This window comes from Phoxinus phoxinus, assembly GCF_949152265.1.
Source record: "Phoxinus phoxinus genome assembly, chromosome: 3".
Classification (NCBI taxonomy): domain Eukaryota; kingdom Metazoa; phylum Chordata; class Actinopteri; order Cypriniformes; family Leuciscidae; genus Phoxinus; species Phoxinus phoxinus.
In genome coordinates, this window is record NC_136878.1 from 18,025,034 (window position 1) to 18,039,096 (window position 14,063).

Here is a 14,063-nt window from a genome sequence, read left to right on the forward strand (position 1 = left end):
TACTGTTTAAAAGTCAGCAATATATATTTTTAAAGAAATTAAAACTTTTATTCAGCAAGGATGCAATAAATTGATCAAAAGTGACAAACAATTATATTAATATTAAAATAAATGATGTTCTTTCTTTCTATTAATCAAAGAATCCTGAAAAATGTATCATGGTTTCTAAAAAGTCTAAGTGGTTTACTTAAACTGTTTTCAACATTGATAATAATAAGTTATAAAAACCAAATCCGTAAATGTGATAATATTTCACAGTATTACTTTTTTACAGCGTTTAAAAAAAAATAAAAATAAAATAATAATCATACAAACCCCAAACATGTTTTTGAATGGTAGTCTATATTCAAATAATTTGAGTGGCTACCTTTTAAATTATTTAAATTGATTTTTGGTAAACTTTGTTGCAGTCTTTGAACTTTTGATTTGATGATTGTTGTATTTTATAGTAGCTAGCTACTCACTTATGAAATACTAACATGGTTTACATACAGCCTATCTAAAAATGATCAAACTATGAAGACAAATAGTGTGAAATACATATCCATTTCAAAACTATTGTGTGTCATCTAGGATCCACATAATGTTACAGTAAAACATTAACACACAGTCACTCGACTGCAAACCAATCAAGAATTAATCAGTAGCTGTATACAGGGTTGTGAGCATGCTTAGGGTAAAGGTGAAAAACTAACTTTACTGAATGCCACATGCTTGAAACACACACATGCTCAGATTCACAAAAAGCATCAACATGTCTGTCATGATGAGTTTAGAGGAAATAGTATATACTAGCCTACACACAATCAGTCCTATTGACCAAGTGGAGAGTATCACACACACATAATTTATAATCACTTTAGCTATAAAGTTTTTCTACTGTGGTGCCTTGATATTATCAGAACTACATTTATAAACTGGATTCTTTACTTTTTCTGTCATGTTTTCTTTGCTGTGGCTTCATGTGCTCTTAATCAAATAAGTTTGGCCAGAAAGTCTCTTTACTGTGATGGAGTCATCCACACAGAATTCACCCCTAATTGATTCAGTGTGTTTGTGCCTGAATGACTATGTAAGTATGCTTGTGTAATGAACGCAAGCAACTTTGAATAATTATAATAATTTGTTTATGGTAATTATTAATTTTTCACACAAGCAATTTGTATTTGTTAACTTTATTTTTAAGTCTCATTTACACAGAGTTATTTTATTGTTGGTTGTTTTTGGGTTGCTGTACTGTTGGACAATGGTTGCCCAAACGTTATTGCCCAAACGTTATTGGTGGGCTCTATAACTAGCTCGAGATGTTAAAGTGGTCATGACATGAGAAATCAAATTAGCCTTGATCTTTTAACATGTAAGAGTTTTTTGTGCCATCCTGCAAGTGTCTTAAATCATCTTCCTCATTATAAACAAAGCATTTATTTAATCAAGCTCAAAAAATGGCTTGTTTTGATATTGCGGGATCTGTGACGTCACACGGGCAAATATATTGGAATATGACTGCCTCCAGAGCAAAACATCGACGAAATTAAGCGTAGCGTCAGTTTTGGCAGGTCACGTTAGTCAAGCTCGCAGCAGCTGACACTCAGCTGATCCATGTCTACCTATAGGAATACAATGTCTGTACATATATAAGCTCCTTCAGTATTATCAGCAGCTATCGCGTTTCTCAGGAGCTAATTACCCTTCTCCATCCCCAGCTCCTCTCGTCAGTCAGGATTTGGCATTCTAATTTTTCCCCTTGAATCAGAATAAATTCTCAAATAATGTTGTACTTTAAAGTCTTGAATTGATGATATCTGCAATACATTCATCTTGGTTCTGTTCTTGAACAGTTATCAGGTCTAGCCTTCCTGTAGCTCAAATATTATAAATAGTAGAACGTTGGCGCTTGCAACGCCAAGGTCATGGGTTCGATTACCAGGGAAAGCAAGAACTGATAATAATGTAAATGTGTACCATGAAATGCAATGCAAGTCGCTTTGGATAAAAGCGTCTGCCAAATGCATAAATGTAAAATGTAAATGTTTACCCTAAGGGGGGTTATTGCTAGCCTGGAAATCCAGACCTAAATCTGGAAGATTAAAGGAACACTCCGACTTTTTGGGACTTTAGCCTATTCAACTTATCCCCCAGAGTTAGATAAGACCATACATACCTTTTTCATCTCCGTGCGTGCTATAAGTCTGTTTGACGCACCCACCGCTAGCCTAGCTTAGCACAAAGACTGGATGTAAATGGTTGCAGCTAGCATACTAATCCAAATAAGTGACAAAATAACGCAAACATTTTCCTATTTACATGTTGTGATTTGTATAGTCACAGAGTGTACAAAAAACAAAGTCACATGAGACACAGACATATTTTAACCGTATAAATACTGGGAACTATATTCCCTGAATATAGGGTGGAGTGATAACCGCAGCGCACCTGAGACGCGCTCTGAACGAACTCTCTGCTCCTCACCACGGCGCATCTCAGGTGCTGCGGTTATCACTCCGCCCAAGTAGCAGTGCTTCGCCTTCAGAGAATATAGTTCCCAGTATTTATACGGTTAAAATATGTCTGTGTCTCATATGACTTTGTTTTTTGTACACTCTGTGACTATACAAATCACAACATGTAAATAGGAAAATGTTTGCGTTATTTTGTCACTTATTTGGATTAGTATGCTAGCTGCAACCATTTACATCCAGTCTTTGTGCTAAGCTAGGCTAGCGGTGGGTGCGTCAAACAGACTTATAGCACGCACGGAGATGAAAAAGGTATGTATGGATTTATCTAACTCTGGGGGATAAGTTGAATAGGCTAAAGTCCCAAAAAGTCGGAGTGTTCCTTTAATGGTCATTGTAGCGCCCAAAGCCGTTTCAAACAACTGGTGTTCATTCATAGCAATCTTGCAATGTTTACTAATGACTACCGGTAATGTCATCTCGCCTCTGGCCCGCCTATATCAGATAACCCGATGTGATTGGTGCAGCTCAGATAGAGGGGCATATTTAATGAGCATTATTACTCGACACCAGAGCTACTCGATGTGCAAATTCAAATTGTGCTCTCGCAAGAACTCTGGATTTCCAGGGTAGGTTATTGCTGCTCTCCCTTCTCTTATCATGCTAGGCTGCATGGATGCGCAGGGAGTTCTTGCCCAGAACAGAACCAAACTACCAATCCTAACTGTATGCAATTGACCGTTCGCAAAAGCCACGCCCCTTAGTTATTGTTACTACGCAACCATTGAGAACATAGCCATGGCTGGGTTGAGCTCCATACTAAGTGATTGGTTTTGGAGTAATGCAGCAGACATCCTCCAGGGCATGACAGAAAGTATAGACAGAATAGCGCACGGGAGCACGTGCACAAAACAGTTTTGTAAAATTATATATCAATCATTTTTATTTGATCATATATAATTTCACAAAACTGTTTTGCGCATGTGCTCCCGCGCGCGCTATTTCAGTCACAACACTGCAATCAGAGGACGCGCTGAAACCATCAACTCTCGATGCTGTTCTCTTCATTCATAACTCGTAGCTGACTGAGAAGGATATATTTGTGTAAATAGTTGTGCAACTGCGCAAACTTTGTTTTGAAGTTTAATGCTTGAGTTCCAGAGGAATGTGTGACTGTGTACCTGTTCAACCACATCAAAGTTTCGTAATTAGTAATCCGTGCTTTTTCTCGTTTGCTGACTGATGAAGGGGCCGCGGTGCTGTAGTGAAACGGTGTTTGTACATGTAGCCTATTTTTTAATTATAGTTGCAAGCAATCATAAAATACAGCATATGAAAAAAAAAAAAGTGAGAAACGGACCTCGGGTCGGGCTTAAAATATAACCGTAATGTTCGGGTCAGGTCAGGTTAAATTATTTCGGGTACGGGCCGGGTTCGGGCTTAAGTTTTAAGCCCGTGCAGACCTCACTGCCATAGGCGCATCGTTTCACTATCTTGCTGAAATCGGAATGTTTGACGGAGGTCCTTCTCCTTAGTTACAGTTGCTGAGCTAGGATTGGACGAGAACCGTTCGAGGGCGGGGTTTTGCGAACGGTCAATTGCCAATCGTATTTGACGATAGTGGTCCTGACAGAACATACATCATTGCACCATAGGTCCCACCCACTGGCGTTTAGTCACATAACGGCTGACACTTGCCTAGACTAGATGCGAGCATCGTGTTGTGTCAATAAGCAAATAGAACCCATTATAATCACTGACGCTACACTTGTAACGCTAAGATCCACAGAAGACGAAAAGGATTATAAAAGAAAATAAGATTTATTATGAAGTCAGAATTACAAGCCAACAAACAAAATAGTATGCTAGTGCACAGACAACACCCGACAAATGTACAGGAAATGAGCGCGCGAGACAGCCCGCTCTAGGTCTAACTGCTGCTGCACTGCGTTGACAATGTTTACAAATTTAAGGATAAATTTTTGGCTTCAATATCTCGAGCAAAGAGACTTTACCCAGTGCGTACTTTCAGTACGCAGTACTCGTTCCCTCTTCTAGAGAGAACCGAGGTTACGTTAGGTAACCGAGTACGTTTTAAACGGATGTTTTCAAGACGCTTAACTCACATGCAATTGCGAGCGGGCATTGATACGGTTTCCTATGCGATGATGTTAGACAATCATAACAGTGGCCATTTACTGACAAGCCTAGTAAGGCCGAACGCACATGCCTATAGACACAAATTACTAGGGCTGTAACGATTAATCGCGATTAATTGAAATCCAAAATAAAAGTTTGTGTTTACATAATATATGTGTGTGTATTGTGTATAATTATTTTGTATATATAAATACACACACATGCATGTATATATTTAATAAAAATGTGTTATTTATATATAAAAGAGTTATATTTATATATAATATAAATCATATAAAAATATATATGCAGTATATAAATGCAAATATTTCTCAAATATATACATGCATGTGTGTCTATTTATATACAAAATAATTATACACAATACACACACATATATTATATAAACACAAACTTTTATTTTGGATTTCAATTAATCACGATTAATCGTTACAGCCCTACAAATTACATAATCTATAATGTAATCAGATTTTCATTCTAAGGATGTTGATCTTGATAATACTATATTATTACTTTGTCTTCTGGGTAAATTTCATTTTCACAAAGCCAGGCACATTAACTGTAATCCCAATTTTAGAATGTTCTCCTCTGATTTAAAGTCTCTTTTTACTTCCTTTAAGAAAATGTCAAAACTGTATTTTGAATGTATGATGGATTTTTTTGCCAGCATTAAATGTTTATCAATACCACATCACCAAATCTTATTTAAAGCATCATGCATTTTACTAACTTAAAATCACCTAACATTTTCAGTGTATTTGTAAACAACTTGTCATAACCTCAGACACCCCATAAAAGATACATGCACAATTAATAATTTGACCACATCCTGCCCGACCAACCAACTCCTCTCTTAACACAATACATTTAACCATACCAAACATGAGCTAAATTGTTTTTTTTAACTAAACAAAAAATACAAAACATGAGCTAAACATCCTATAAAAACCACACAATAACACAAGAGTAACAGCTACCAAAGCACAACCACAGATGTCTTATAATTTCTTTATCCCTTACACATTTATGGGTTAGTGTGCAAGTCAAAAGACTCAACTGAAAAACATTTTTTACAGCTGTTGAACTGATTAAAAAACACCTGTAAACATAACTGAAGACCCGTAAACACATGTTATGAATGTTTTATATATATATATATATATATATATATATATACACACACACACATGGATACATGGGCTACAGTACATACACCCCTTGATCCAATGACCAACTGCATGTTACTTGATGTTTTGTTGGTCTGACTTGAATGGGCATTAAAAGCTAAAAATGGTGACATCATGCCCTATGACAAAAAAATAGCCAAAACATTTTTGAGCTATTACTGTAACAAAAATAGCTTACCATCTACACGTGTTTTTGTTGTGTTTTTAAAGTGCTGTATAACTTATTTTCTAGTAAAATCTTGTTAAAAATATTTGTTTTTTAACTGTTTACAAAAACCCTAAACCACACAACTGATGCCAGCCTAATAAAACCTTATTGGGCAGCTTTCTTGACATTGTTTTCCCCCAAAACCTTAATAGCTTTACAAAGAGCTAGATGAAGAAAAGCCTATAACATTGTGTACAGCAAAAGCCATTACAACCCATTGATTATGGATTTTGATAAAGGGGCAGGGTGTGTCTTGTGTTTAAGAAAATAGGATTAGTTTAAATGGTTTTATGAAAAAACTGCACATCATCAAAAGGGCTGTTTAAGAGCTGTGATGCCAAAGTGAATTGTTTTAACACAAAAACAAAACCTAGAGCATGCCTTGTTTATTGTGAATTACTTGTGATTTTACAACTAATTTTGTCTTGAAGCAGATTCAATCATTTAAAGGCAAATCTTATTTCAGATTTAATAATAACTACACCGTTTCAGGGAAAGGCTATTGAAATAAAAGTAAAAGAATACTAGGCCTACATGTTTTTTGCATGGCACAGTGTCATTTAAGAGATAAAGGGAGCATAAGCATAACCAAATGATTACTTCGGTCTTAATGAGTCCACTCCGCCCGGATACTGTTATAAGCATGAGCCCCGTCTGATTGGTCGTGGCGGCAGTGTTGCAACAATCTATAGAGATATTCTTAATGTTACTCAGAAAACAGGTCACAGGTTTAATTCGTTTGAAGTACTTGTGCTAAATGTGACACTTTTAGATGTAAGAAAGAAATCTCTATTATCTCTAGCCTTGGCAACTGTATATAGACCTCCAGGGCCCTATGCGGATTTCCTAAAAGAGTTTGCAGATTTTCTCTCAGATCTATTAGTCAATGTCGATAAGGCAATAATTGTTGGAGATTTCAACATACACGTTGATAACACAAATGATGTGTTAGGGGCTGCGTTTACAGATTTACTAAACTCCTTTTGGTCAAGCAAAACGTTAGTGGTCCCATTCATCGTCTTAATCATAGATTTAATTATATCATATGGAACCGATCCAACCGATATAGATATTATACCGCAAAGTGATGACGTCACTGATCATTACATGGTAACTTGCATACTACGTACGTACGGCTGAAATGTGTCATGTTGCGCCGCGTTATCGACCAGGTAGAACAATCCTTCCAACCACTATAGATAGATTCTTGAATAGCTTACCTGATCTATCTCCGCTCCTCAGTGAACCCAAACTAACAGATGAACTAGAGGAAATGACTAGCAGTATGAGCACCATTCTCTCTAGTACATTAGAAATTGTTGCACCAATTAAAAAAGGTTAGAGAGAAAACTAAAGCACCATGGTACAACAGTGCTACGCATGTTATCAAGAGAGAAACTCGTAACTTAGAGCGCAAATGGAAACAAACTAATTTAGAGGTCTTTAGAATTGCGTGGAAAGACAGTATGTCACGTTATAAAAAGGCTCTAAAAGCAGCCAGGGCTGAGCATCTCCGCAAACTAATAGAAAACAACCAAAATAATCCAAGGTTTTTATTTAGCACCGTGGCTAGACTAACAAATAAACAGACATCACCTGACCAAAATATTCCGTTACATTTCAGTAGTAATGATTTCATGAATTTCTTCTCTGAGAAAATAGAAAGCATCAGAAACACAATTGTAAATGTACAATCTCTGACAGCGTCTTATGATTCAGCCTCAATTATCACCCCTCAAGAACAACTACAGCGCTTTACAACTATAGGACAGGAAGAGCTAAATAAACTTATTACTGCATCTAAACCAACAACATGTTTATTAGATCCAATACCCACTAAACTACTGAAAGAAGTGTTACCTGTAGTGGAAGAGCCTCTTCTCAATATTATTAGGCTAACTCGTCTCTATCTTTAGGTCACGTTCCAAAAACGTTCAAGCTGGCAGTTATAAAACCTCTTATTAAGAAACCACAATTAGATCCAAATAACCTAGCAAATTACAGACCCATTTCAAATCTTCCATTTATGTCTAAAATACTAGAGAAAGTTGTGTCCGCTCAACTGTGCTCTTTCTTGCAAGAAAACGATATCTATGAAAAATTTCAGTCTGGATTCAGGCCACATCATAGCACAGAAACTGCACTCGTTAAAATTACAAATGATTTACTTTTACAGATGGTACTCAACCAGAATGCCTATTACCGCCGCGACAGGCACCGCGGCAAAACTACCGCGGTAAAAATAATCCAGTCGCATTTCAAAGTCATTCGCGAAATGACCGCCAGGTGGCGCAGAGGGACATTGTGCAAAACAGCAGCTATTGCCGTATTTTGAAATGTAAGCGGGGTTAATGTCAATTAACAGATGAAATAGGCTACTATAGAACATTGTTTAGGACCGAAAAATAGAATCATAATTTAAAAATAGAGACGAGAACAATATAGCCTTTATTTCATATTGTAGCCTAGACGTCGGTGGGCGACATAAGCCTATTGCCCGTTGGGAGCAGCGTGATAAAATAATATAATAATAACAAAAATAACGAACAAAAATAAATTAGGTGCAAAAAAGCTGATTATTTGTTTACTATTCTATTGAGGAATAAGACGAATGATGAGCGCTTCTCTGGAACAGATTGGATAAACCGGGCATTTCTGAATGAGTAAATTCATGGCCGAGTGGTAGAACTGACGTATTGGTCATTTGGATGACACGGGTTCGAATCCCGAACAAACTTAGACTATTGTAGATTTTATATTAGACTATTAATGCATGTCATAGCCTGTTATTAAGGCAGACAATCAAACAAATAAAACATTTTTTTTAATACAGGATTGCCTTTTTTTTTGGTTCTAATAAAGAGTTTGTAAAACATGGTTTTAAGCAAGGTACGGATTTTCTTTCTGGTCTAAACATCCCTGCTTCTGCTGAATTATTTTAATCCCCCCTCCATCCACAGTAACCAATGCTATAAATTACTTCACCAATAGACCATTTAAAATATATAATGTAAAGATATGCAATAAAATCAGAACCAGTTTCAGTTACGTTCATGGTTCCAGTGCCTTGCATGCACGGCTTTCAAAATGTCACAAAGCTTTTTGAGATTATTTTGAATGAAATATTGAAGTTTATAATTAAGTATTTTGGCACACCAGGCCGAGTGGGGCTATCCATTGTTCTAAAGTCGGGTTTTATTCTGGCATGTTGAATTAGTGTTCGACAGACGCGGCTGCGCGTTCATTTGGATTTATTTTTCTCATAACAGACAGCTAATAACTTAGGCCCTTTAGGCTACTCCGTAGTTTTTTAGTCATACAGATCAGAGCAGAGTAGCCTACATCGTTCAAAACTGTAAACTTTTATTCATATTCAAACTTTTATTCAAAAGTTTATCTGTCGTCTCTGTCTCCAGGAACTGCGCGTCACAAAAATGAACCGAAAGCCACTTTCCTCCGCTCAGTCACGATAAGAAATCGGCTATGTCTAAAGCCTTTGAATGTATAAATATTTAATAAATGTTATCTGATTAGGTAATCCGTATGAAACCGAGAGGTGCAGAAGATCTACTCAAACTAGCTGTGAGCGCTTCCCAATGATGAACGGACAAGGGTGAAAATCTCGCTAATTAAATGTAGTCTCTAGGCTAAATCACCCTTGAATTAAATTGTAAAAATAGATCAGATAATTTATTTGTCGAAATGTTGCGATATTGTTTCATTTAAGTTCATAATTATTCTATAAATGTTATTAAGTTTAGCAGCAGCAAGCACTGTGGTTCGAGATTTATATATAAAAATAATAATAATAGCTAATTCACAAATCGCGCACCCTGGTTGTAAGGATCCAAAGATCCCCGTGGAATTTAACATTGAGTTGAACATTGTATTCATGACAACAAATGAACATGCGTTTGAACAAATGAACATGCGTTTGTATTTAGGTTTGCTTGGAAAAAGCTGGCCAAAACCGAGGTAGTGTTTTATTTCTTCAATTATTGAAATAATTAAATGTTTATTAATAAACTTTTATGACAGAAACATTAGCCTACATAGCCTAAATAATTAAATTATTTCATTATCAACACTTTACTAGCCTAATGCTAATATCTAGTGTGAATTGCGACTTCTCTTTGTCTTAAGTCGGTCTCAGACTCAGATCGCCTGTGGGGGGTTGGTGGTTCAGGAGGTGTTAAATGTACTGTCTTTCATATGCAGAGCGAGCTTTTAAAGATAAATCTCTCGATGTGTCCAAATGTAGGCCCTTAAATTATAAATAGCTATTGTAGTTTTATGTATTGTATTTAAAGAGGTTTCACACACACTTTCAGTTGAAGTGTTCAATCCATTTGTTTCAACTGGTTTTGTAGAATTTTAACACGTTTGAGCAGTGTGTTTGTCAACAATCTGGCATGAACTATCGACGAAACGCGTTCTTGCCAACTAAACGAATGCGATAAGCAGCAGAGCGCTTATTCGCGATCCACCTCGTTTTATTGTACGGTGAATTCAACCAGGCATTCTGTTTGAAGCAAGACTCAATCATTTGTTACAGTTTTTTTTTCCGTGATTTGTATGGATGACACACAGCGACATCAGTAGCCTATTATCAGCTGTATAATGGGGGTTTACCCTGAAATCTTGTTTAATGTCGAGAGAGACCCGGCGCGCGCAGTGCAGGGAGACTAAATAAACTAAAATAAAAGAGTTCCAGCGCGAGAGAGAAGCAAAGAAAATCTTAATTTATGTTGCTTTGAACTATTTTCGTTTTGTAGACTAGCCTACTGTTTTAATTGTTTATTTAGCTGCAATTTATTTGGCAATACAGATTTAAAATGTCGCAAGAATAAGATTCTGTTTCTTACTTAATAAACTCCAACTCGATGCAACCCTGTTTTAAATAAATAAACTGCCCCCGACACTTTATTTAAACCTTGAAATGTCCAGGATCTGTTTTTAAAAATTTCTTCCTTTGCTATGGCGGGTATCAATGTCAGTCATCTCAATTTCGTGGATGATTCACAAAACAATAATTTTGCAGATTAAAGATAGCTTCGTCATTTTCATTTTCTGACGCGATCGGCTGATAATCTTCCTTCATCAGGTTTGTCGTCTGTGCAGCGGCTCTACTGGAATCTAGCAAATGTATGTTGTAATGTGCCATTGATAATTAAACAAAACGCTTGACTTCAATAAACAGTTACCTATCTAAGCATCAAGAATGGTAAAACATTTAACGCTGTCAGCCAAAGCTAATGAGATTCGATCTCGAATCGTTTGAAGCTCCATGAAGCTCGTGCTGTTGCGTTGTCCATTGCGCTACCGTCGGTCAGCTGATAAGTCGTTGCTCTTGCAAAGCCTCATTGATGTAGCCTAATATTTTTCTATTGCAATGTTTTGTGTTGAAATGTTTTCATTATTTATTAAATGTATTAGGCCTACATTTAATTTCAGTCTTGTGATTATATGAATTCATTTAACTAAATGTTTAACTTGAATTGATCTGTTTTACCACATTTCAAACACTCTCAATGCGGCGCGGCGGCAGATTACGCAATAGAGAGAATAAACTGACACTTTTCAAAGTCTGCGATTGTAGCGCCTCTTAGCGGTCAAATGCAGCAAATACACCCCCGCAATTTTACCGCCGCGGGAACGGCGGCGGTAAAAGTCTCATTCTGGTTGAGTACCATCTGTAGCTTCTGACCAAGGCTGTATCTCAATACTAGTTTTACTCGATCTTAGTGCTGCGTTCGACACAAAGATCATAAAATACTCTTAAATCGACTTCAAAATTACACTGGTGTTCAGGGACAGGCATTAAGCTGGTTTAGATCGTACCTATCAGACCGTTACCATTTTTTCCATTTAAATGGGGAAAAATCAAAGATAACGTCAGTAAATTATGGATTGCCGCAAGGATCTGTATTAGGCCCTCTGCTATTCTCAATTTATATGCTGCCACTTGGTAATATTATAAGAAAATATGGAATAAGTTTCCACTGTTATGCTGATGACACTCAATTATATATTTCATCACAACCAGATGATAACACTAAATTATCTAAAATGACAGAGTGCGTTAAAGATATAAAATATTGGATGACGTGTAATTTTCTTCTATTAAATTCAGATAAAACGGAGGTATTACTGATTGGTCCAAAAAACTGCTCACAAAACCTCTTACAATACAACCTTAATCTAGAAGGACGTCCTGTTACTTTATCCTCTACAGTAAAAGACCTGGGTGTCATACTAGACCGCAACTTGTCTTTTGAAAATCATATTTCAAATGTCACAAGAACAGCCTTTTTCCACCTTAGAAACATTGCTAAGCTACGTAACATGCTCTCTGTTTCTGATGCAGAAAAGTTAGTTCATGCATTCATGACCTCGAGACTAGATTACTGTAATGCTTTATTAGCTGGTTGTCCTGCATCCTCCGTAAACAAGCTACAGTTAGTCCAAAATGCAGCTGCTAGAGTTCTTACTAGGTCAAGAAAATATGATCATATAACACCAATTTTATCATCTCTACACTGGTTACCTATTAAGTTCCGTATCAATTACAAAGTATTGTTATACTGACTTATAAAGCCCTAAATGGTTTAGCTCCTGTGTATTTAAGAGATCTTCTATCGCCATATAATCCATCGCGCTCTTTAAGATCGCTAAATTCGAGGCTTCTGGTCGTACCTAGGATAACTAAGTCCACTAATGGAGGGAGGGCGTTTTCACATCTAGCTCCTAAACTCTGGAATAGCCTTTCTGATATTGTCCGAGGCTCAAACTCGCTCTCCCAGTTTAAAACTAGATTAAAGACGCATCTCTTTAGCCAAGCATTCACATAATGCATCTCATACCTTTTATACTACAGTTAAATCAGATCAAATGCATTCATATTATTAACAGCAGCTACGCTAATTATTTCCCATCTGCCTTTTTTGTGGTTATCTCGGGACGCCAGTCTTCAGATGCCCCAACGCCTGTGAAGAGACGACTCGACGCCTGTGAAGAGACGACCCAACGCCGGCGATATGTTATGCCTAGGGATGCAAACGATTAATCGACGATCGATTAATTGTCGATAATACATTAATCGATCAAACTTATCGATCATCGATTAAGCAGGTTCATGCGCGTGCGTGCTGCTCAACCGCGAAACACAAGCGAGCGCGTCAGAGTTATGTTTGGGACTATTTTACACCTTCATCATGACTATAAGTTTTCGTGTGCATTCGCAGCCTTTTGTTTTGTGCAAATGTAAGTTGTAATAGTTTATTATGTGTACGCCTATCTATATCTGATTTATCTCATATTGGGGCTTTTAGCGCGCGCAGTTCAAACGGCAATGCACGACTAATAATGACTATTGGGACTGTCATATTACATAACATTTATAAAGAGAACAATAGTGTAATAAAACATTGTGAAGTATTTGGGTTTAGTTGCCGTGTCGCGTTGTTCCAGGAAGAGCGCGTCCACAACATGAGTCATTCTGAATGGCACGTAACTCAAGTTCACTTGTGCATTCACGTCATTTTGTGCAGATATAATTTGTAATATCATGTTTATTTTGTATATATCTGACTAATCTCATATAGGTTGCGCTTCTTTGAGTTAAATAACGCGCTAGCAAAGTGCTCAACGGTTATTCATTCAGCGCGCGCCGCTCAAGCAGCAATGCACGACTAATAATAACGATGAATAATTTGGGACTGTCATATTACATAACATCAGAACACTATTTTATTAAATCGTTGTGAATTCATTGGGTTTAGTTGCCGTTTTCAGTGCGTTTCAGTGCACGTCTAACGTAACACACTGCAAGCACGCATCTGAGGCGGCGTTGGTGACACGTTGTATTATTAGTCGTTATATTTGATTATTAATTAATTAATTTAATTTAATTATTATTCACATCGAAACATTTTACAATCCTACTAGCCCTTTATTTGGATTAAAAGCCATTCTAAGCCATTCATCGTTAATTTAAATTACGATCGATCATGGGAATTCGTGAAAATTGACATCCCTTCAGTTCTATATTTG

General features: G+C 36.8%; 1 long non-coding RNA gene across 1 annotated transcript in view; it reads right to left on the minus strand.

The window, feature by feature from the left end:
• Positions 1–14,063, minus strand: part of LOC306995266 — an 86,446-nt gene that overhangs the window by 69,018 nt on the left and 3,365 nt on the right. The gene's annotated exons all lie outside the window — the stretch shown is intronic.